Source organism: Macaca thibetana, chromosome 15, assembly GCF_024542745.1.
Source record: "Macaca thibetana thibetana isolate TM-01 chromosome 15, ASM2454274v1, whole genome shotgun sequence".
NCBI classification, from domain to species: Eukaryota; Metazoa; Chordata; class Mammalia; order Primates; family Cercopithecidae; genus Macaca; species Macaca thibetana.
This window is the reverse complement of record NC_065592.1, coordinates 63,242,350-63,266,474: the sequence shown is the minus strand read 5'-3', so window position 1 is coordinate 63,266,474 and position 24,125 is coordinate 63,242,350. Positions and strand designations below refer to the sequence as shown.

Here is a 24,125-nt window from a genome sequence, read left to right as displayed (position 1 = left end):
TAAGGCACTCATAGTTTTTCTTTAAATTTTATAATGTATTAATTAAATTCAGAAATGGATTGTAATTTTTGAACATACCACATTTGTCTTGCTAATTACTCAACCTTACGACAACAGTTTTTAAGATCGTACCGTATTGTATGCATTTTTTGGACTTCAGGTACACAATATTGGATCAATGATAAAATTTGTGTTATGACATACTATTGTATGCATATGACAATTTAATTTAATGGCTTTGTTTAGTTCTTTATTATAATAAACACCCTTGGTTCAACCAACTTATCCAAAGACTAGATCATTACAAATGGCTTACATCTACTTGTATGTGCTTTGATTCTCTTATAAGAGGTAATCACCGAACTTCTTATCATTTTGATTTTTTTAAAACAGTTTTATCATATACAAATTTATGAGGAAACAGGTTATTGTTTAGTCATTCATAAAAATGATATAATGTGTCGTTTATGGGGTTAGGCAATTTTGACTCATGATTATGTTACTAAGATTTATTCATGTTTTTTGATATAGCTCTTTATTTTCCCTGTTTAAAAATATTCTGTTATATGTGAGTATATCATAACTATTTTTACATGTATCTCTAGATGAGAACTTTTGTTATTTCCATTTTTGTTGTTATGGATAATATTAGTGTTGACATTTTCACACGTGTTTCTTGACATACACATTCATGCATCTTTGTGAGTTATATATCTAGGAGTAGAAATCCTGGATTATAAAGTATGAAAATGTTACTTTTAGACAATACTGATCACCTGTTTTTCAAAGTGGTTTTATCGGTTTTACTACTACCAACAATATAAAAGAGATCTGGTTGTTTCCTGTCCTACTCAACACTTGGTGTTATCAGACTTCTTAATTCATTGCCAACTGAATAGGTATAAAATAATATTTTATTTTGGTTTTTACGTGCATATCACTGACTAGCCAGTGTGTGTCTTCTTTGTGAAATATCTGTTTATGTCTTTTGTTCAATCTTCTACTGGATTTTTTCTTATTGATTTTCAAAATCTCTTTATATGTTCTTAATATTAATCCCTAGTAAATTAATATATGGCAGATATCTCACTGTGTACTTGTCTTTTCTTTTGATTTTCTTCAAGGTGTCGTTTGATGAACAGAAATTAAATTACTTCTTTTTTTTTTTTTTTGAGACAGAGTTTTTCTCTTGTTGCCCAGGCTGGAGTAAATGGTGCGATCTTGGCTCATTGGAACCTCCACCTCCTGGGTTCAAGCAATTCTCTTGCCTCAGCCTCCCAAGTAGCTGGGCTTATAGGCGCCTGCCACCACACCTGGCTAATATTTTGAATTTTTAGTATAGACCTGGTTTCACCATGTTGGTCAGACTGGTCTTGAACTCCTGACTTCAGGTAATCCACTCGCTGTGGCCTTCCAAAGTGCTGGGATTACAGGCGTGAGCCACCGCGCCCAGCCACTTCTTAATTTTAATTTAGGCAAATTAATCATTTATAGTTATTGGTTTGGTATTTCATTTAAGAAATCTGTCTGTACCCCCAAAGACAGAAAGATTCCCAATCAAAATCCCAGGTGGGTTTTTCTGTTTTTTTTTGTTTGTTTGTTTATTTGTTTGTTTGTTTGTTTTTTAAAAGATAAAAGATCCCAATCAAACTCCCAGGAGGCTTTTTCTGTTATTTTAAGAAATTGACGGCCGGCCGCGGTGTCTCACACCTGTAATCCCAGCACTTTGAGAGGCCGAGGCCGGTGAGTTACGATGTCAAGAGATCGAGACCATCCTGACCAACATGGTGAAAGCCCTTTCTCTACTAAAAATACAAAAATTAGCTGGGCATGGTGGCGTGTGCCTGTAGTCCCAGCTACTTGGGAGGCTGAGGCAGGAGAATTGCTCCAACATGGGAGGCAAAGTTTACAGTGAGCCAAGATCGCACCACTGCACTCCAGCCTGGCAACAGAGCGAGACTCTGTATCAAAAAGAAAAAAGAAAAAAAAGAAATTGACAAATCAATTCTAAAGTTTGTAGGGAAATGCAAAGAACCTAGAAGAGCAAAATCAAGTTTCATAAAGAACAAGTTGGAGGATTTACAATCCCTGGTTTGAGACTTATTTATTGAGCTAAAATATCAAGATGGTATGGTATTAGTATAATAATTGACAAAATAATCAATGGAACAGAGTCCAGATATATGCCTATTCATATATATAGCTTTATAGTAACTTTTGACATGAGGGTAATGTAAGTTACTTTATTCTTTTTCAAGAATATTCTGTATGTTCTTGCTCATTTGCTTTTTTGTAGTAATTTTACTATAAGCTCCTCAATTTCTATAAATAAGCATTTGTTTAGAAATGTTTCTGATTTCCTTTTGGATTTTCTGTTTGGAGAGTGTAAGTGTCTCGTTTACTTTTGAAATATTTGTGTGTGTGTATATGTGTATGTTTACTGTTTTATTGTTACTTCTAATCTACTTCCATTGTGGTCACAGGTAGTACTTGATAAGACTACTGTATATATATATATAATTAATTTATTTATTTGTGACAGAGTCTCGATCTGTCGGTCTGTGGCCTGGGCTGGAGTGCAGTAGCATGATCGCGGCTCACTGCAAGCTCCGCCTCCTGGGGTCACGCCATTCTCCTGCCTCAGCCTCCTGAGTAGCGGGGACTACCAGTGCCCGCCGCCACACCCAGCTAATTTTTTTTTTTTTTTTTTTTTTTTTTTTTTTAATTTTTAGTAGAGATGGGATTTCACTGTGTTAGCCAGGATGGTCTGGGTCTCCTGGCCTCGTGATCCGCCCGCCTCGGCCTCCCAAAGTGCTGGGATTACAGGCGTGAGCCACTGCGCCCGGCCTATATTTTTATATTTATTGAGACTTAAGGCCAAGCATATTGTTTTGGTGAAAGTACTATATGTACCTGAGAATAATTTGTATTTTGCAACTACTGGGCAGAGTGCTCCTTAAATATCACTATTAATTATGTCTTTGCACTTGATAGTATTCAGATCTTTTATCTCTTTAATGATTTTTGTATTTAGTTTTTCTATCAATTGCTTTAGAAAGGAGTGTTAAAATCTCCCATATAATTGTAGATTTTTGTTTCTCCTTTGAGTTTTCTCAATTTTTGTTTCATGCGTTTTAAAGCTATTTTATTAGTTCTATGCATATTTATGATTGTTATGTCTTTCTGATAAATTGAACGCTTTCTCATTATAAAATGCCATTTTTAACTATAGTATTTTGTTGGCTTGAAATGTACCTTTATGATGTCAGTATAGCCAATTCTTCTCTTTAATGGTTATATTTTACAAAGTGTAACTTTCTCATTCTTTTAATTTCAGCACATAGGTTACTGTATATTTAAAGTGTATATATTTGGATCCCGTTGTTTATAATCCATTCTGACAATTTCTTCCTTTTCATTGCAGTGTTAATAATCCTTTGAATTGTAACATAATTATTATTGGGTTTAGGTGTACCATATTATCATTTGTTTTCTGTTTATCCTGTTTTTTGTTCCTCTGCCTCTCTTTTTCTTCCTTCCTTTTGGATTAATTAACTGGCTTTTTTTTTTTTTTTTTTTTTTAATCTAAAAGTTTTACTCTTCTATCCTCTAGACCCACAGTTTCTGATGGTAATTCAGTGGAATTCATTTCATTATTCACTTAAAGGTAATGTGTCAGTTTTCTTTTGACTTTTTTTTCCCCCCCAAGATTTTACTTTTGACTATAAGCATTTAAACCATGATATTCCCAAGCTTGATTTTCATTATAGTCATCCATCTTACGGTTTGTTGAGCTTCTTGATTTTCATAATTTTAAAACCAAATTGGAGAAAAATTTTGATATTGTTTTCACAAATATTTTTGTTTCCTGTTCTTTCTTTTCTCTTTTTGAGATTACCATTTCACTTATGTTGGACTTTTCAATGTTGGTCCACAGATTAGTAAAGCTCTGTTGATTTTTATTTTTTTTGATACAGAGTCTTGCTGTATTGCTCAGGCTAGAGTGCAGTGGCGTGGTCTCGGCTCGCTGCAATCTCTGCCTCCTGGGTCCAGGTGATTCCCTGCCTCAGCCTTCCAAGTGGCATTCACCACACATCCAGCTAACTTTTTTATATTTGGTAGAGACGAGGTTTTGCCATGTTGGCCAGGCTGGTCTCAAACTCCTGACCTTAGGTGATCCGCCTGCCTCGGCCTTCCGAAGTGCTAGGATTACAGGCATGAGCTGCCGCGCCCAGCTGGCTCTGTTAATTTTTTAAAAACTGTTTTATATCCATATTATTCAGATTAGATGGTTTCTATTACTTTATATTCAGTTTAACTGAAATTTCTGTTATGTCAACTTGCTCTTAAGTCGTTTATGTGAATTATTCTGCAAATATAAGTCCTTGTTATAATAGTTAAAATAGCTCCTTTAAAATCTGTATTTTCCTTATCTATTGGGTCTTCTTTGGTTTGATCACTATTGTTTTCCCTTTTCTTTTGAATATGGGTCATATATTGTTTCCTCTAACTTGGAATTATATGGTGTATATTGTAAAATATATGTTATAGAGACTCTGGTTTCTGTTGTATTACTCATGGAAGTGTTGAAATAAATATATGAATCAGAATTTTAATTAGATCAGATTTAAATTCCAAGCCCTGCTTCCCATCAGGTGGGTTGCAGTGAATTGCTTTTTAGTTCTCTTAACCTTATTCAGATTGCTTAGAGGTCTGCTCAATGCATGAACAGTTCAGTTATGAGTTCATAGTTTTGACTCTTTCTTTTCTGGAATTTTTCCCCTCAATTTGTAGCTGCAGTGGTATGACTGAACTTTGTCCTCTAGTTCTTCAAGCCATTAATTAGTTCTTGCAAGTTTCTGTTGGAATTTTAGTCTCCTAATATTATTTCTGTTGTGAGCCTTGCTAAGGTAAAAATCATCAAAATGGGTAACTTAGCCAATGCTGTTCCATTTCCCAACTATCAGTTCTTATCTAGATTCTGCCTACATTTGATCATTCTCTGTTGTCTTCAGGTAGTTGTTTTATAATTTGCTTGGAGTTTAAATGGTCATATGTGGTAGATTTATTCTGATAGGATCTACTCTGTCATTATTATAAATGGAACTTCCCAATCTTTGACTTTTTAAAGCCCATTTTAACTGATTTTTAAAATCATTTTCTATACAATGCAGGGAACTTAATACACTGTAACTTGTTTATCTTATCACCAATTATTGTTATTGTCTTACATTTTAATTATACATATATTTTACTCTATAAAATATTGTTGTTGTAAAAAATCAGTATCATTTAGAATTTTTACACTTTTTAACCCCTTTATTCTTTTCTGTAATTCTGTATTTCCCACTAGGATCTTTTGCCTTTTGCCTTAAGCACTCCTTTTAGTATTTATTTTAGTAGACTTCATCTCACAGTGAATTCTCTCATTTTGTATTTTTTGGATAATGTCTTTCTTTTGCCTTTATTTCTGAAGAGTATTTTTTAGATGGATAGAACTGTTGATTTGCACCATCTTTTCTTTCTTTATTTTAAAAATGATATACGTTGTTTTCTGTATTTTGTATTGAGAAGGCATGTCTTTTATTGTTGCAACTTTAACAGTAGTATGTGCTTTTTGTGTTTACTTTTTATAATTTCTCTTTATTTTTGGTTTCCAGCAGTTTTTATATGATGTAAATGTGGTAGTGTTTCTCCTTCTCTTCATTTTTCAGTTTTTAAAGCTTTTGTCAGCCTTGGCCTGTGGTTTTGGTTTTCTTCATTGTTAGAAAATTTGTGGTAAAAATGTCTTCACATATGACTTCTACACATTCTTTCTCTCTTGTCGTTGTGAGATTCCAATTACACACATATTAGACCTTTTCACTGTATTCCATATATATTTTGAGCTCTTTTTTGTATCTTCAAAGATTTTTCTCCCTTTGCTTGAACCTTGATGTTTCCTTAAGTTCACACATTCTCTTTTCTGTTATGGTTACTCTGATGTTTTACCCATCTATACTGAGTTCTTGAATAGAATATGTATCCTACTTTCGTGGGTAAAATATTCTATAAATGTCATTTAGGTCAAGTTTCTTGATATCGTTGTTTAGGTTTTTAACTGTATAGATTTTTTATACTTGTTCTATCAATTACTAAGAGATACGTTGAATTTTTCCAACCATACTTGTAGGTTTGTCTATTTCTCCTTTCTGTTCTATTCTGTTTTTTCAGGTCTAATTGGCTTGTAATGTTCTTCCAGTCTTCTGTTTCCATGATCTTCTGTCTAGTTTTTTTCCCCATTATTATTAATTGTCTTTTTTTCTCTTTAATTCTATCAGGTTTTGCTTCATGTATTTTGGGGTTCTTTTGTTCAGTGCATGTATTTTTATAATTGTTATCTCTTCTTGATGAATTGATTATTTTATCATTATAAAATGTCCTTTATCTTTAGTGGCAATTTTTGTCTTAAAGTCTATCTTGTCTGATATTAATATAGCCACCACGGCTTCCTTTTGGTAACTGTTTGCATGTTATATCATTTTCCATGCTTTTACATTCAACATATGTGCCTCTTAATCTAAAGTGTTTCTCTTGTAGACACCATATAGTTGAATTATGATTTTAAAATTTATTCTGTCCTAATCTCCACCTTTAATTTGAGGGCTTAATGTATGCTCCTTAACTTAAGATGAGGCTGTGTCCTGATAAACCTATTGTAAGTTAAAAATATTGCAAGTAGAAAGTGCATTTTTAACATAATATTTTCAGCTTATAATGGGTTTATCTGGTTGTAGCCATATCATAAGTCAAGGAGTGTACTGAATGCGTATTGCTTTCACACCACTGTAAAGCTGAAAAATCGTAAGTTAAACCATTTTAAGTCAAGGACTGTCTGTATTGGTAAGGTACAATTTAAATCTGCCATTTTGCTATTTTTTATATGTGTTATGTCTGTTTTGTTCCTCTTTTCCTCCATTACTGCCTTTTTTGTAATATTTTCTAGTGTGATATTTTAATCCCTTTGTTTTTCTTTTACTATGTATTTTTCAGTTATTTCCTTAGTGGTTACCCTGGGGGAATTATAACTAACAATTTACAGCAATCTCATAGAAATTCATATGAACTTAATGTCAATATATAACATTGCTCCTATGTATGTTTGTTTCTCCACCTGCCCTTTATGCTGTTATTGTCAAAAATTACATCTTTATACATTGTGTGCCCATCAGTACAGATTTATAATGTTTTTTATGCAGTTGTCTTAAACCAGACAGAAGAAAAAAGTGTGTTTTTTTCTTAATGTTGAGAAGATATCATGTCATTATCACTGGGCTTGCATAATTTTTTGGTGAGAAATCTGATGTAATTTTATTATTGTTCCTTTGTATATGTCATACATATGTGGCGTTTGAAAATCACATGAATGAATAATGGATAGATACTGTTGAGCATGTTTCTCTGAATGAGAATGTTTATGTAGCTAATGAGGTGACCTTAAAATAAGTACATGTTATGGACTGTTTAAATGATGGCTGTCATGTTATATAGAAGATAGATATAGATAGGTAGATAGATAAATAGAAAATTTGAAAGTATATTTTTCTATAAAATTTATAGTAAAATGCAGGAATCATACTGTTAACTACAACTCTCCATTAATTAATATATCTAAATATATATTCCACAAATATTTATTGATATTCTACTATGTGTTAGATGCTATTCTTGGTGATGAAGAGCTGTTAGGGAACAAAACAAGGCCTTTGTGCTCATGGAGCATACATTCAGATGAGAGGGTCACAATCTGATAAGCACATGAGACACGGTAATAAGTGCTATGGAGAAGAATAATACAGCATGAGATGGAGCATGATGGAGAGTGATAGGGCTTTTTTGTGTATGGTGGCAGAAGAAATCATTCTGAATAGGTGAGATTTGAAAAGAAATACAGAGGAAGTGAGTCATTTAGATATCTGATGAAGAGCATTCTAAGCAGAGAGAACAAATGTAAAGCTCATGAGACAAGAGCTTGCCTAACAAGGTGGCAAGTGTGGCTGGATTAAGAACTATGGGGAGAGGAGTGAAAGGTGACCTCAGAGAGATAAATGTGGGGCAGGTCTCCTTGGGCCTTGTTAAGTTACTTTAAGTATATAGATTTTACTCTGAGTGAAATGGAAAGTCATTGGTGTGTTTCTTTGTAGAAGAGCAACATGGAACCTATTGGGGTATCTTATTCAGAAGAGTGGTGGGCTCTAACTGAATTTTTTTTTTTTTGAGAAGGAGTCTTGCTCTGTCCCCCAGGCTGGAGTCCAGTGGCATGATCTCAGCTTATTGCAAGCTCCGCCTCCCAGGTTCATGCCATTCTCCTGCCTCAGCCTCCCGAGTAGCTGGGACTACAGGCACCCGCCACAACACCCGGCTAATTTTTTTTGTATTTTTAGTAGAGACGGGGTTTCACCATGTTAGCCAGGATGGTCTCGATCTCCTGACCTCGTGATCCGCCCGCCTAGGCCTCCCAAAGTGCTGGGATTACAGGCGTGAGCCACCGCACTGGGCCCTAACTGAGTATTTTTAAAAGATCACTCTGGATGCATTGCTGAAAACAGAATATAGAAAGGCAAGGAAGAGAGGAGGGAGACAAATTTAAGAGGCAATTGTAATAGTCCAGGCAGAACTCAGTGGGTACTTAGACTATGTTATAAAAAGTAGTTAGAGCCTGTAAATAATTCAAAGGTAGGATGCATAAACTTTGATATTGACTTACATGTGAAATATGAGAAGAAAGGAGGAACTAAAAATGAATTCATGCTTTTCAAATCTAACCACCTGGACAAATGGATTTGCTATTTTTTGAGGCAAGAAAGATTATTCTCACAGCTCTCCTAGCAGTAGGAGGGCACTGAAGTTAGATAGAGGAGAAATGTGGAAGCCCAGAATTAGGGAAGTAGTAATGAAGAGAAATGTGTGACTCAATGGTTCTACCAGTTAGTAACATATACTTTACCATGTCAATACTCTATTTTTAGGATTCAGTCCAACTAGACTCACCTCTTCATCCATCCTTTATTCCATCCGTCCATCCATCCATCCATCCATCCATCCAGCCAGCCAGCCAGCCAGCCAGCTAGCATTGATTTTTTCAGTTATATAGGCAATATTTATTAAAATCCCATTGTATTTTTACATGGGATACAAAACTGAACAAGACCATTTATGTTTCTATGAATCTTATGGATAGGAATGCAGGTAGAAAATAGTTACAAAATGTGTTTGTAATTGAAGTATGAACCAAATAGGAAACTGTGGAGAGAAGCTTTTCAAGGAGCCATGTTTACGGAGAGGAAGAGATTACCAAAGCTTTCACAGAGAAAGCAATGTATATCAGTTTGTTAAGGGCTTTCTAGTTTCTTGTCAGAAGCGCACTACCATAGGCCCAGAGGTGAGAAAGTTGGTGGTGTATCCTAGAGAGTGAGGATAGTCTGGGTAAATTCTTCTTGTAGTCTACATCTAAGCATCCTAGGGTGGGAGTAGTTACTATTCTAATGCAGTACATCTGGGCTGGGGCCTGAAATTCTGCATTTCTGTCATGTTCCAGGTCAGGATGTTGGAGCTGATCTAGTGATCATACTTTAATGATTAATAGGAGACTAAGTGGAAAGTGAAATATACAGTTGAGAGGAAATGGTAGGAAGGTTTTATTTCATTTTTTTCTATCTCTAAATTTTTAAATACTTCTAGTGGGACTTTTTTGTGCAGGATTTTGGGGGTGTTATTTACAGAGTAATGGATAAGAACATAAATTCTAGAGTCTGAATGCATGGATTTGGATCATAGACTTGATCAGTTAATTGTGTGACCTTGGGCAAGTTACTTCTCTAAGTCAACTCAGTTTCAACATTTATAAAATGGGTATTATAATAGTACTTACCTCGTTAGAGTTTCATTAAGATTACACATGACAGTGAATGGTGGGCATTTAGAGTAATAAATGTTAGCTCTTAATTTATTATACAGGGAAGACACTTGTTAGTAAATTTGAGATTTTTTTCTTATATTGGTGGGGATTTATCTTTCCTTTCTCCTATCTCAACTTGTAATCCAAATTATTGGTGAACTGACAGTCTTTGCCATAGAAAAGGGCAAAGCTAATTGGTTCATGGGGGATTGAAACCTGTGACCCTTGATTTCTAAGCACCCTGCTGTTAACTAGCTGAATTCTGAATGACTGCCTATTCTTATCTCAAAGCGATTGTTTATCTTTTTCATGCAGAAATAATGCTTTTTGCCTTGGAGGAATATCTTGCAGTAGAGGACAAGAGAGAAAGCCAACCATTAAATTTACTATATTTATCTGTGAATGAGATACATGCCATGTGGCTAATGGCAAGATCACAAGATCTGAGTTGCAAATTTTAACTAGTCTTGTTGATTCTTATTTCTTTTCATAGTTACTCTATTCCTTGCTTTCCTCGGTTGAAGAGAATTTTCTTTAGCCGTTTTCCCTTATGTTCTTACTTTTTTTATAATTTTTTTTTACAAAATATTTGCAACCTGTAGAAGAATAAATGTAATGTCTGTATACTCACCAGCAACTGTCACAAATTATATCTATGTACTTGATTATATCTATGTACTAATTATATCTATGTACTATATTATATCTATATCTTGATTATATCTATGTAATCTTTCCTGATCCCATCCTTCTTTTTTTTTCCATGAAGATAACTACCATGTTGGGTTTTTTGTTTATGAATTCCTGCCTTTTAAAACTATATTTTCTTAAATAATATATTGTTTAGTATTGCTTTTATTTAAACCTTAAAAATCATCTACACATATCAACTCTGCGATATGTATACGTGCAAGTTTTGACTTCCACGTATAAGTCCTTAATCTATGTGGGATTTATTTATGTGTTTGTTACAAAGAAGGGAATTCAATTTAAATTTTTAAAAATCTGGATGTCTATTTTTCTCAGCATATCTGTTGTGTTAATAGTCACTTTTTTTCAGTGATGTACAGTGCCACCTCTGACATTTATTATTGCATGGATATATGGGTAGGGGAATTTTGTAGGGGAATTTATTATTGTTGAGTGTTCCTGTAATTCTTTCCCCCTTCTGCAATAGTCTATTGTGTGAATAAACTACAGTTTATTTATGGAATAGCCTGGTTGTGTTCCCACACCAACTCATACCTGAAGTCTAATCTGTAATGTGAAGGTGTTTGGAAGTGGGATATTGGGAGGCTCTGCTCTCATGAATGGGATTAGCACCTTTATAAAATAAGAGGCCTGAGAGAGACCCTTCACCCCTTACACCATGTGAGGATATGGCAAGCCAATTCTGTCTGTGAACCAAAAGGTAGCCCTCCCTGGACCCCAGGTCTACCAGTGCTTTGGTCTTAGACTTTCTAGTCTCTGGAACTGTGAGGAATACATTTCTGTTGTTTAAAAGATACCCAGTTTATGGTATTTTGTTATAGGAGCCCAAATAGACTAAACAATTAATCTACTCTTTGTCAGTGAACTTTTTTGTGTTTTTTGTTTTTTCAACTGTAAGAATTTTTACATACTGCTGCTGTGTTCTTTGTAGTACATGTCTTCTGACACACTTGTGCAAGACTTTCTCTAGGACTTACTGCTAAGGATGAAAATTGTCTGACAGATATGCAAATGTTCAGGTTTATAAGAAAATGCCAAATCATTTGCCAAATTATAGATTTCTTAGCTTTATTTTTAAAGAGATAAAATATCTCATTCTAGTTTCATTTTGTATTTGTTTGATTTCTAATGAGTTTGGGTTTCTTATGTTTATATGTGAAATATTTATGTCTCATGTCCATTTTTCTGTTGGGATGTTTTTCTTTTTGTGGAAGGTGTTTATTTTGGATACTAATCTTTGGTTGATTATGTTATTTAACATAATGTCACCTTCTGGAAAACATTGACCTCATATCTCTGGCTTAAAACGATTTTTTTCTATTTAGATGGCAGTCCAGTATGGGTATTACTTGGGCTCCCAACTCCAAGCAGTGATTTACAGACCCATGCTCCTTTTATCTGTTGGATCTACTGTTTTTAAACATGGCTTCCAAAGTTATGGGTCATCTCTACTCCAGCCAGCCAGAAGAGAGAAAGAGCATACAAAATCACATTTAGGAAGTTTTATGAATCTGGCTTAGAAATGGTACATATCACTTTTGCCAGCATATCATTGGTCGGAACTCAGTTCTCTGTCCACTTGTTACGTAATTGCAAAGAAGATGGGGAAATATGTACTCATTTCCCAAAAGAGGAAACGAGTTTAGACATTAGCCAACAGTCTCAACTGTCAGTTAGTTAAAAGCGTTACAAATATCTTCTTATTTGTGGCTTTTCCTTTTCACTTGTTCTGTGGTATCTTGAAAAATGAAGTTTTTAATTTTAATATAATTAAACATTTCAATATTCTGTCTTACAGTTGGTGTGTATTGTATCTTATTTAAGAAGTCCCACCTCATTCTAACATCATAAAGATATTTTTCTGTATTTTCATCCAAAGTGTTATAGTTTTGACTTCCACATGTAAGTCCTTAATCTATGTGGGATTTATTTATGTGTTTGCTATAAAGAAGGGAATCAATTTAATTTGTTAAAAATCTGGATATCTGTTTTTCTCAGCATATCTGTTGTGTTAATAATCACTTTTTTCATTGATGTACAGTGCCACCTGTGAAATTTATTATGGTATGTATATATGGGTCCATATTTATATGGGTTAATTTCTGGGCTCGCTGTTTATTTGCACTGGGTAATTTTTAAATCTTTGAAACAGAAACACTGTGTTTATTATTATAGCTTCATAATGAGTCCTGATAACTGATAGGATAAATCTTATCACCTTATTCTTTTTCCAGTATTTTGGACATTGTTGATTATTTCAATATAATGTTGTAACCAGATATAAACTTTCTTCAAAAACCCTTTGGGGATTAATTTAAACAGAACTGACATCATTACCATTTTAAATGTTTCTATAGGTGAAAATAATCTGTCTCCATTAATTTATGTCTTCTTTAATGTATTTAAATAAACCTTTGCAGTTTTATCCATAGGGTCTTCCATATTTTTAATTAGATTTATTTCTGAGCAACTTGTGTTTTGTTGGTATTTTAGCTATCTGCATGTTTTTACATTTTCTGTTTTTTATGTGTGGAAATGCAATTGATTTTTAAATATTTATCTTATATCTAGTCACCCTGTTAATCTTCTATTAATTCTGTATTTTTGGATTCATCTGGGTGTTTTTGGGTAGACAGTCATATCATCTATAAACATTGGCAGTTTTGTTTCTTCCTTAAAAATTCTAGTATATTCTACCAAGCATTTTACATTTTACCGGACGAAAGTTAAGGAGAAGTGGTTAGAGTGAGTGTCCTTGTCTTGTTCCTAATTTTAAAGGGAATTCTAATATTTCATCATTGGGAATTAAGTTAACCATAGTTTCTCATAGATACCTTTTTATCATGTTAATGAGCTCAATAGACTAATATCGTGAATGGGTCATACATTTTAAAAAATGTTTTATCTTTTCATACCTGGGCTTTTCCATCCTTTTACAATTCCATTTAATTCATTTCACTGTTATTTTGTTTGCTTGTTTTTAATCTCTGTCTCCATTAAGCAATAAGATTGGTCTTTTGTTTGGCTTACTTGTACTGTCTCTATCTAGTTTTGGTAATAAAAATAGCCTTACACAATGAGTTATTGAGCCAAAGAAAAAATTAGAAAATTGGACTATAAAGCTGATAAAATTCCTTAGAATGTAGTGCAGAGACACAGCATGATGGAAACTATGAAAGAAGTAGTAGCCATGGAGGAGAGAATGAAAAGTTCAAACCATATATAATTGTAAAAGGTAAAATAGAGAATAGAGGAGTGGCAGTAGACATTGTACTGTATATTTTTTTTTTCCAAATCTATTTTGTTCAGTTTGACTTTAAGTCTACAAGCTTCTTGTTTATTTCTTGACTTTCTTTTCTTTTTTAATATCACTCATAACTAGCATGAGAGTATGGTAATTTTATAAGAATTAACCTGGAAATCAGGGATCTTTTGGTATCTCACATAAATAGGGAGAAAAGAAAAAATGGGCCTAGTTCCAGTGAATTCAAGGCAGATAGTCATGCCAGGGTATTTGGAAATAAAGAGTGCTATACATAGGGTTACTTCTTGATGTCTCTAGATTGAGGTGAAGACATCTAGGGAAAGTAGGTCTTAGCCTCAGTGCCTCTCCTTCAGCGCCATATGATGCTGGGTAATCTAAGAAGAGGCAACATCTTAGACCCAGAGTGTGCTTTCACTCTTAAACCCTGCATGTGGCTTTGTGTGTTTGTGAAAAGGGTATACGAAGTAAATGGAGAATATAAATTCTATATAATTGGAATCATATGGTTTATAAATTTGTATCCTGCTTGTGCAATTACCATTTCATTGCAATATAAGTTAACATTTGAAACATTTTTTTGACTGCCTCATATTCTAACATAGGAATGTACCATTTTTTTACCTAAACATTTCCCTACTCTCAGACATTTTACATATTTCAATTTTTTTTTCCTATTTATTTTATTCCAATGCCTCTTTTTGTTTGTTTTTTTGAGATGGAGTTTCACTCTTGTAGCCCAGGCTACAGTGCAATGACGTGATCTTGATGCATTGCAACCTCTGCCTCCTGTGTTCAAGCAATTCTCCTGCCTCAGCCTCCCAAGTAGCTGGGATTACAGGCACGTGCCTCCATGGCTGGCTAGTTTCTGTACTTTTAGTAGACACGGGGTTTCACCACGTTGGCCAGGCTGATCTCAAACTCCTAATCTCAGGTGATCCACCCGCCTCAGCCTCCCAAAGTGCTGGGATTATAGGTGCAAGCCACCGCATCTGGCCTCATTTATATATATTTATTCTCATCCCTAATGGTTTCCTCAGGATAAATTATTAAAAGTAGAATTACTTTGTCAAAGATTATGAACCTAAGACTTTTGAATATATATTCCCTGCCAAACTGCATTCCAGCAAGATTATACCAAGTTATCTTCTCACAGTGTATGAGATTGCCCACATTTTATATTCCTGCAAGTATTTATTATAATTTAAAAAGAGCCTTTTGGTTGTCAATGCAACTATATTCCTTTATTTCTTATCTCTTTGGAAACTAGTGAGGTTTTTCACTTTCACTTTTCATGCAGTTTTCTTTTGTAAATGTTCTGTCAGGTTGTCTTTTTATCTTGTTTGCTTACAGATACACGTGACCCTTTAAATATATGTTAGGGAATGAGCGCTATATAATGTTCATCAGAGTGTATTATTTGCTCACCTTGTTAATACTTTCTAAACATTATAGGTTCAGTTCCAAAATAATTGAGACCGTTTTTGAAGACTTTTTCTTAAGTTTGAGCTCCATGTACCTCTTTCTGCATTAGCAGATATTAAACTTAATTGTTTTCATTGTGTATCTCCATCTCTGGACTCTGAGCTCCTTGAGGGCAAGGAGACTTGATGTGTTACCCTTTTCTCCTCACTGCCTTCTCCTGTGATTGGCAGTCTTAAGTTCAATAAATGCTTTTTGAATGAACACGTGAAAATTCTTTGATATAACAATTGTAGGAAGTAGGAAGTAAGAACAGTAAAGAATTAACATTTGGAAGGGGATATCTAATTGTGATGTGGAGAAAAAATGTCAGTAGTAGTTAGCTTTGTTTTCTTGCCAGAGCATCTGATATTGATAGTGACTATTTGGCACTAACTAAAGTATAGTATTTTGGTTTTTCAGGTGGTAGGGAGAAGATCAGATTGTAGTACCTTTACGTGGGCTCAGAATGCTGTTAACCTTTGCCATACTTTAGTTGGAAAATATTATGGCAGAGTTAATAATTGGTTTGCTTTTGTTTGGTTTTTATGATTTTTACTTTATTATTGTTTCTATTACATTTTTTTCTCATTTTCAGCATGGAAGAATATCAATCTTATACTTTCTCTAGGTATCTTACTGTACAGGATCAAAATAAGTTTCAATATATTAGGTCAAGGTACCACAAAGAGAGTACTTTTATATTATGCTTATCATCTTATTTTCATACTTAACTAGTTTCAAGTTTATATGTGTAAACTTAATTTGAAAAGTTGACTTGATTTATTCTACAGCATTATTTTAAATGAAAACTGCCTTGTAATTTGTTGCTTGATTTAATTATGTTCAGTAATTTATATTTTTAATTGAGTTGTATGTGTAGATATGGCCACACAAATATATGGGAAATGATTTTTGAATAGTTTAATGTTTAATCAATTTTCAGGAGAGAACAACTTAACAGTATAGTATAATGTTATGATATGATTTTTAGCTTTAATAAGTGAAAGACATTTTTATTTAAAAGAAAAATTTGAAGTCTTTATCTTTTGTGAGTCTTAACTATAAACTTTTTTTCTAAAGGCCTTTGTGTATTCACAAAATTTGAACTTATCATTCAACTCCACTATCCTGCATGAAAAATAAACCATTTCTGCTATGAAAAAAGGCTGCCAATAGATATTCTGATATTTCAAGCTTACTTTAAGTTCCAAGCAGAATGAAACAGCCCAAGATATTAAAATCTAGAAATTTAGCATATCTAATGGAAACCGCAACTCAACTTTAACTACTCTATAGTGGCACTTCTCTTGCCGCTATAATAAAACTTAAGAATGTTTAGTGATTTTTTTTCGTACTATTATTCAAAATTACATTACCCTTACTGAAATCTGAATGGCTTTTAGTGGATTAATTAAACTGTAGCTGGTTTGCCATCTGGGTGCAGCTTGTTTAGCTGCCTTTCCACAGAAAAATTTCTCATGGAGTAAAGAGTATTTTTTGTTAGAATACAGCTGCTAGGCTTTACTTTCTTAAAAAACAAATAGTTTATGCTTTCATACATGAGATTTGTGATAAAAATTAATTTGTAAAATATAAAACCTATGATTGCCTTTTAAAATAATGCACAAGCTTTTTTATATTCTTTATGAATTTGTAAAAAATATATTTTATGTCTTGATAACTTGTAATATTAAATAGAATCCTAGGTTTAGGCTAAATATGAAAAAATGGGTAAGAGGGAATTAACTAAATCTGATTTTTATGGCTCAAGTGGTTTCATTAAATTAGAGTGCTCTGTGTTGTTCATTAATGAACTTGTGCCATATGCTTTAACTGTTCTGGTCAATAGCTGATAAAGAAAGGCTTGTGGATTTGCTTTTTTTTTCATATAAAGCTGGATAAAAATATCCATGTGATGGGCTTTTGTCAAAGGAGTTACTTTGAATTCAGTAACTACTACTGAGGCAATATGGCTCGCAATTTGCAACCCAAAGGTAGTCATACATTATTGGAATACAGCCTACTGCGCTTCACATTACACAGATGTGAAGGCCTGATTATAGCTGCTTCATAATTAACAGTGATCCGATTTGTTTTGTGGCATAAATGGTGCATGTGTAGAACATTAGCCATGGCACTCTCATTCAAATTCAACTCAAGGGCTCAGCGGCAGGCGGGTCACGAGCTTCAGGGAGTAGAAGCACAAGCTCCTCCATATGTTCTTGCTGCATCTTACTATGGCTATGAGTGCAAGATAAGTTCCCTAAAGAACCTAATCGTGTTCTGTAATTACAGTGCGGCTTTCTGCTGGCTAGAAATGAGGGAGAAGCTAAAACACTCCCTCATCAGATAATTTGTAAATTACTTTACATGGTGGATGCCTAACTCAGTTGGTTTTCAACTGCTGAAATTATAAATAATTGTAACAGATGTGGCAATATGGCTGGCCTCCAATAAATGAGGCCCTTGATAATTTGGCCAACCCTTTGACAGGCCAATTTAATAAAATGTGAACAAAATCTTCTTGCTAATAATTTATCATCCTTTTTCCCAGTAGAATAAATTTAATTACCCTAGCAGTTAACAAGGTCACACCCAGATGCCAAACTCGGCTACAGTTTTGATAATGCAATCAGGAATTGAGAGGTGATGACAGCGTTGTTGTTTTTTTCATTACCTGGCTTCACATAAACACAGGTGGCGTAGCTTTCTTGTCAGTTTTTAATAATTACAGGCTATTATGGAATGCATAGTTAGCAGATTGAAAACCACACTTTAGTGAATTTGTTTGAGTATGATTGAGGTTTTAATGTATAGAGATGATAATGTATAACAAGCATAGTCCCTTGCTTATACCATTAATGCACAAATTTTGGTTGTTTTACTGGTGACATAAGTGTTAAGTGTTTATAAAACTTAGAGTATGTATTATAATAAGTAATGGATTATACCCCAAAGTCACATATTTAGAGATACACCATAAAAAAATTTAATTCCATGAATTTTAGAAATTCGTTTTAGGATACCACTAACAGAAACATTTTAAATATCCAGATTTGCAAATTCTGGCAGAATGTGAGGCTTATAACATATATTGGAAAAATCTAAATGTGTTTTATTTTGCTATTTAAGATAAAAAGAAATCTATAGGAAAATCAGTCTTTTTATTCTAGCTTTTAAGTATAGCCAGGATTAGTTTACTCTTAGGATTGAAATCTATAGGTAATTTGTATATTGTGGAGTTAACATTCTAAACACTCTCCTGTGACATGTAAATATTACTAATTTTTGGTCAGTACAATGATATTTACATGTCATACAATACATACTTACCTTGTGGTTGCTCAATTTTGTACCAAAGATGCTACTGTCATTTACTGGATGTATGTATAAACCAATAATTTTCATCTACTGGATATAAGTATAATTGATTTGTAACCCACTCAGTGTTAAGTTTTATGTAGTATGTGGAAGAAGTTAAAGTTTTGGAATTCATTTTTTTCCATTTAATTTTGCTGTTCAACAGTATTTAGATACTAAAGGAAAGCTAAATTTGACTGACTATTGTTTATTACTGAATTTTGCTATAATGTGATAGTGTTATAAGCAGAGATGGTGATAGTTTATTTTTTACTCAAATGTAGTCAATAATTTAATTTTATTTTGTGAATTACAAATGCTATCTGAAGATACTTGGGTTAAAAGTGAGTAGATGGAAGAAATGCAAATATTTATATTTTTAAAAAGAGTGCTAGATGAATTTGTTGATATTAGACATTTTATTTCTCAATATAGTGGTCTTTCTAAAAATGAAGTGTAAGTTTAAAGTAGTACACTTAGTTTTATTTGTGAATTTTTATTACAACACTATTTTGATTTACAATTATGCTAAATTGATATTCTTTTTCTTTTTTTACAAGAAAATATGACTATTATTAAAGTCATTTATTTTCAGGATATAGATGATTCAGCTAACAATGTTTACTTTATTAATTGGTAATAAATTAATAGAAATGCAGACATATTTCTGCATTTCTGAAATCAATTTTAAAAATAAAGTTAATCTCTGAATACAGAGATTCAGGCATTTCATGAGAAGAAAAGTGTGTGTGCATATGTATGTGTGTGTGTGTGTGCGTGTGTGTATGTATACACAGACACTTATATACTCTGTTGTATTCCAGGAGGATTTGAATTAGTTTTCAGAGAACAGTCATTCAAGTAGTCAGTTTTTCTGATATATACGTATATGTTAGATATTTTATATACACACGTAACAGATTTTATTACAGACACACACACACTTGACCTACACTTGATTTTCAGTGAGATATTGTTTTAAGAAAAAGTATTTCTTTTGCTGAGGTATCATGTGCTTTTTAAAATGTTTTTGTTTTGCTATAGGCTTTGTTACGTGTTGACAGGTTTGGAATTCATAAATTTCTTAAAACAAGCGAGATGATGTACGTAAAATGCTTAGCCAGAGGTAGGAAGTAAATACTTTTTTGCTAAATGCTAGTTATTATCACCATTGCAGTGTAGTAGGAAAAAATATATTTAATTATAATTTGCCAAAAAATTTAACTTATAATTTTTCTAATTATTATAGCTGTGAAACAATTTTCTATGTATTAGCCAATATTCAGTCAACCCCCATTGTAATAATAATGCCTTACAATATTTCTTGGATTGAATGCAACATGACTGTATATTTAAGTTGTATAATTTAAAAAATAGTAATTTGTATAACACCTAAAGGCCCTTCCCCCATGCCTTCTCTTCTATTTAATATATATCTTCTACAGAACTTTTCAATTAAAATTAGCTCTGTGAATCATTGTGAAAAATAAAGTTAAGCATTAACAATGGCAATTTAAAAAGATTATTTCCACCTGGGAGCCTTTAGCCATGTAGTCAGTCCAGTAATCATTTTTCAGCAGATTAATCATGGTATAGCACCATACCATTGTATTCCAAGACTGTAAACTAAAAGGGAGCAAAATATTTTCAATATTAGAGGAAAAATTTATTTATAAAATGTGAATAATTGTTAGGAAGGAAAGTTAACTTTTCAAAGATTCTGGGATTTTAAGGGTAGTAGAATGAACTTCCACAGAGAGGGGATTGAGTAACTTGATTTTGCTATGCATGTAAAGCAGCTCTTAAAAAGGTTAAAGATATGTAAGGATATATGGAGATCTGTGAAGATATACATGTATACTCATATATTTTATTATAATACATATAATAGTTATATATGTATATGTTTGAGATTATTAAGTTTTTAAAACGCAAGTTAAAAAGTACAGTATGGCTAGGGACAAAAGAGTAGCTTTACAAGTGGAGTAATCTGACAAAACTCTACTTCAGCCAGGTGATCAAACTGAATATCAACAGTCATAAATCATGTTGATAGCATATACCCTTGATATGATGTGATGAAAATGGCACTTTACCTCTATGATCTTCCTTCTCAAAACTCATAACCCCAGTCTAATCATGAGAAAAACATCAGACAAATCCCAAAGGAGGGGCATCCTACAGAAAACTGTCAAGGTCATGAAAGACAAGAAAAGTCTGAGAAAGCAGCCAAAGGAGCTCTAGGAGATAAAGCAACTAAATGTAATGTGTCCTAGATGGGATCCTGAAACAGAAAAAGGACATTAGGAAAAAACCAAGGAAATGTGAATAGACTATGTCCTTCAGTTACTAATAATGTATGAATATTTGTTCAGTAATTGTAACAAATACACCATACTAATTTAATATGTTAATAATAGGGGAAACTGTGTGGGTGGGGGTAGGAGGTCAGGGAGAACTCTGCAAAATATCTGCTCAGTTTTTCTGTACATAAAAAAACTGTTGTAAAAAATAAAGTCTATTAATTTTTTAAAAAGTATGTTAAATGACAAAAATATAGTAGTTAACTTTTTTTTTTTTTTTTTTTTTTTGGAGATGGAGTCTCACTCTGTTACCCAGGCTGGAGTGCAGTGGCGTGATCTCGGTTCACTGCAAGCTCCGCCTCCCGGGTTCACACCATTCTCCTGCCTCAGCCTCCCTAGTAACTGGGACTACAGGCGCCCACCACAGTGAGACGGGTTTTCACCGTGTTAGCCAGGATGGTCTCGATCTCCTGACCTCGTGATCCGCTCGTCTCAGCCTCCCAGAGTGTTGGGATTACAGGCGTGAGCCACCGTGCCCAGCTGTTTCCTTTTTTTTTTTTTTTAAAGTCTGGGAGATATATTACAAACTTACTAGTAGGAACTTTGAGGGATGAGATTGTGAAGAGACTTTTATTTATATTTCCCCTACCTATACTGAAATTTTTGCATTGAACTTTCAGTCATTTTATTTGCAAAAAAATAAATATTTCTATTTTGAAAAGCATTTAGGCCGGGTGCAGTGGCTCATGCCTGTAATCCCAGCACTTTGGGAGGCCAAGGCGGGCGGATCACCTGAGGTCAGGAGTTCGAGACCAGCCTGACCAACATGGTGAAACCCCTTCTCTACATGGTGAAACCCCTTCTCTGCATGATGGCAGATGCCTGTAATCCCAGCTACTCAGGAGGCTGAGGCAGGAGAATTGCTTGAATTCAGGAGGCAGAGGTTGCAGTGAGCCAAGATTGCACCATTGCACTCCAGCCTGGGCAACATGAGTGAAACTCTATCTCACAAAAAAAAAAAAAAAAAAAAAAAAAAAAAGCATTTAGTTACATGTCCATTGTAAAATCTTTAAGGAAATTCAGGTAAGTACAAAGAAAATAATTCACGTTACAGTCCCTCTACTTAGAAATCACACTGTAACATTTCAGGGTTGTTTTGTCACCTTATGCGTGTTTGGTGAAATCTATCTCTATATAGTATAATATACCCTTTTGTACCTTACTTTTCTCAATTTATCATAGATATCTTTCCATATTAGCTTTCAGCATAATTAGAAGTAAATTAAAGGTTTGGTACATTTTTATGGGCTTTGATACGTCTTTCAAAATTTCTCTGGAAAATTGACAGCAGATTATACTTCCACTACCACGTTCTCAAAGTAACCCATAAACTGGGTCCAACCAGCATTTGAAAATATGCACAATCTCCTTAGAAATCCTAATTCTTTGCTTTTCTTGAAAAATCAGTATATCTAGCAACAGTGGGGCACATTCTTCCCTGAAAACAATTAGCTGGAGTTGAGCAGCAACTGCCCTAAATTCCCTCCTTACTACTCAGCAGTGAGGCTGAGTGTTGACACTTCATTTTGCTCATATTTAATACTTAAAAAAAAATTGTTTTATTAGGAGAAATGTAAAACACTTCTTGTAAACATGTCTCTAACAAAAGTGATAAAAGGCAAGAGAGAGAAAACCACACTTAAAGAAAACGGGAACATGAATAAGTTACTTTGTGGAGGGAAAGGACATATTTACATGGTTAATATGTATGCAAAATGCCTCTGTTGCATAAATGTTAAAGCTTTTATTTTAAAACACACCAGACACATATTTATTTATCTGCATTTTCTTCCTGGCTTCTATTCACTACTTTAATAGTATTTTAATTTTGAAGTTCTCTGATTGTTTATTGAGGAATTTTGAAGGAATGCTGCCTAAATATCCTTTGTTATCAAAAATATTAATATCATTACTATAATATCAGTAGAAATATTATTAGAAATGAATCCATTATTATTATAGTGACAGTATCCACTGATGGAACATTGTTAATGTCTTCTTGAATATTTGAGTTATTCATCGTAGCTTCTTGACTGAATATTAATATTTTAATATTCCTAGCTATAGCATTATAATCCACTGATGACTTAGGAAGTTCATTTATTGAAGAACACAGGTTTGTTTATTGGATATACCAATAAACTAAAATTATGTTTTTCTTGTTTTATTCTAAGTTTTTGTTTGATCTTAAACAAATTATTAAAATTTATTTTGTATATGATAGGGTGTTAATATATCATTTATAATTTTATTAAAGGAAACCTAGACAAGAGCAGGTAGTCTTTGAAAGTGTTTAGCTTGGCAGCCCAATCAAAGAAAATATTTCTAAACATCAGAAGTTTTATTATAAAACGGGAGAAAAAATAAAAAATAAAAGTTGTACAATGATTAAAATGGGGATAAAAGAATAAGGCAAAATCATTTAGACTTACTGGAAGAGAAATGCTTAAAGTAGTTTAATTTGATGTTCAAAGCAAGATAACGAAGTAAGTAATATATTGTAAATATGGTAACAGTACAATGTAAATAATACTTTGAGGAAGAGAGTCATATGGTAGAATAAAGGTTGGAAACAAATGAGGTGATTTAAATATGAGAAAAGTGTAATAGTATAAATCAAATATGGCCCCTGTCATAAAAATTGCAGGTTAGAATTAGGAAAATTTTGCCTATCCTCTCAAAAAAGAAAAAGGCAGGCACAATTGGAAAAGGATGATGTTTTCCATTGTTGGTTCAAAACAGTTAACCGTATATATTTTTCTCGTAGTACTTAGGAATATCATTTAGGAAGGATGGGGCCCTTCATCAGTTCAAGTTCTAATATTTTCAGGGTTACTAGATCCTTATTACTAATGTTAGAATCATAAGATTTGACATTTGTTTTGCCTGTAAGTCAACAAAAACTGTTTTCATGTGATTCTGTGTTTCTGTTTTTGTAAATGTAGTCGTTAATTTGAAATAGCATATTTGCATGGATTTTAATGGCCTCAAATACATTCAGTGGAGATGGTAGTCAAATTTTGCAGAA

At 33.3% G+C, this 24,125-nt stretch overlaps 2 protein-coding genes across 6 annotated transcripts in view; both read left to right on the top strand.

Annotated features, from left to right (window-relative positions):
• Nucleotides 1–24,125, top strand: part of SH3GL2 (SH3 domain containing GRB2 like 2, endophilin A1) — a 796,347-nt gene that overhangs the window by 291,328 nt on the left and 480,894 nt on the right. The gene's annotated exons all lie outside the window — the stretch shown is intronic.
• CNTLN (centlein) overlaps nt 1–24,125 on the top strand; it is a 373,184-nt gene that overhangs the window by 171,387 nt on the left and 177,672 nt on the right. The gene's annotated exons all lie outside the window — the stretch shown is intronic.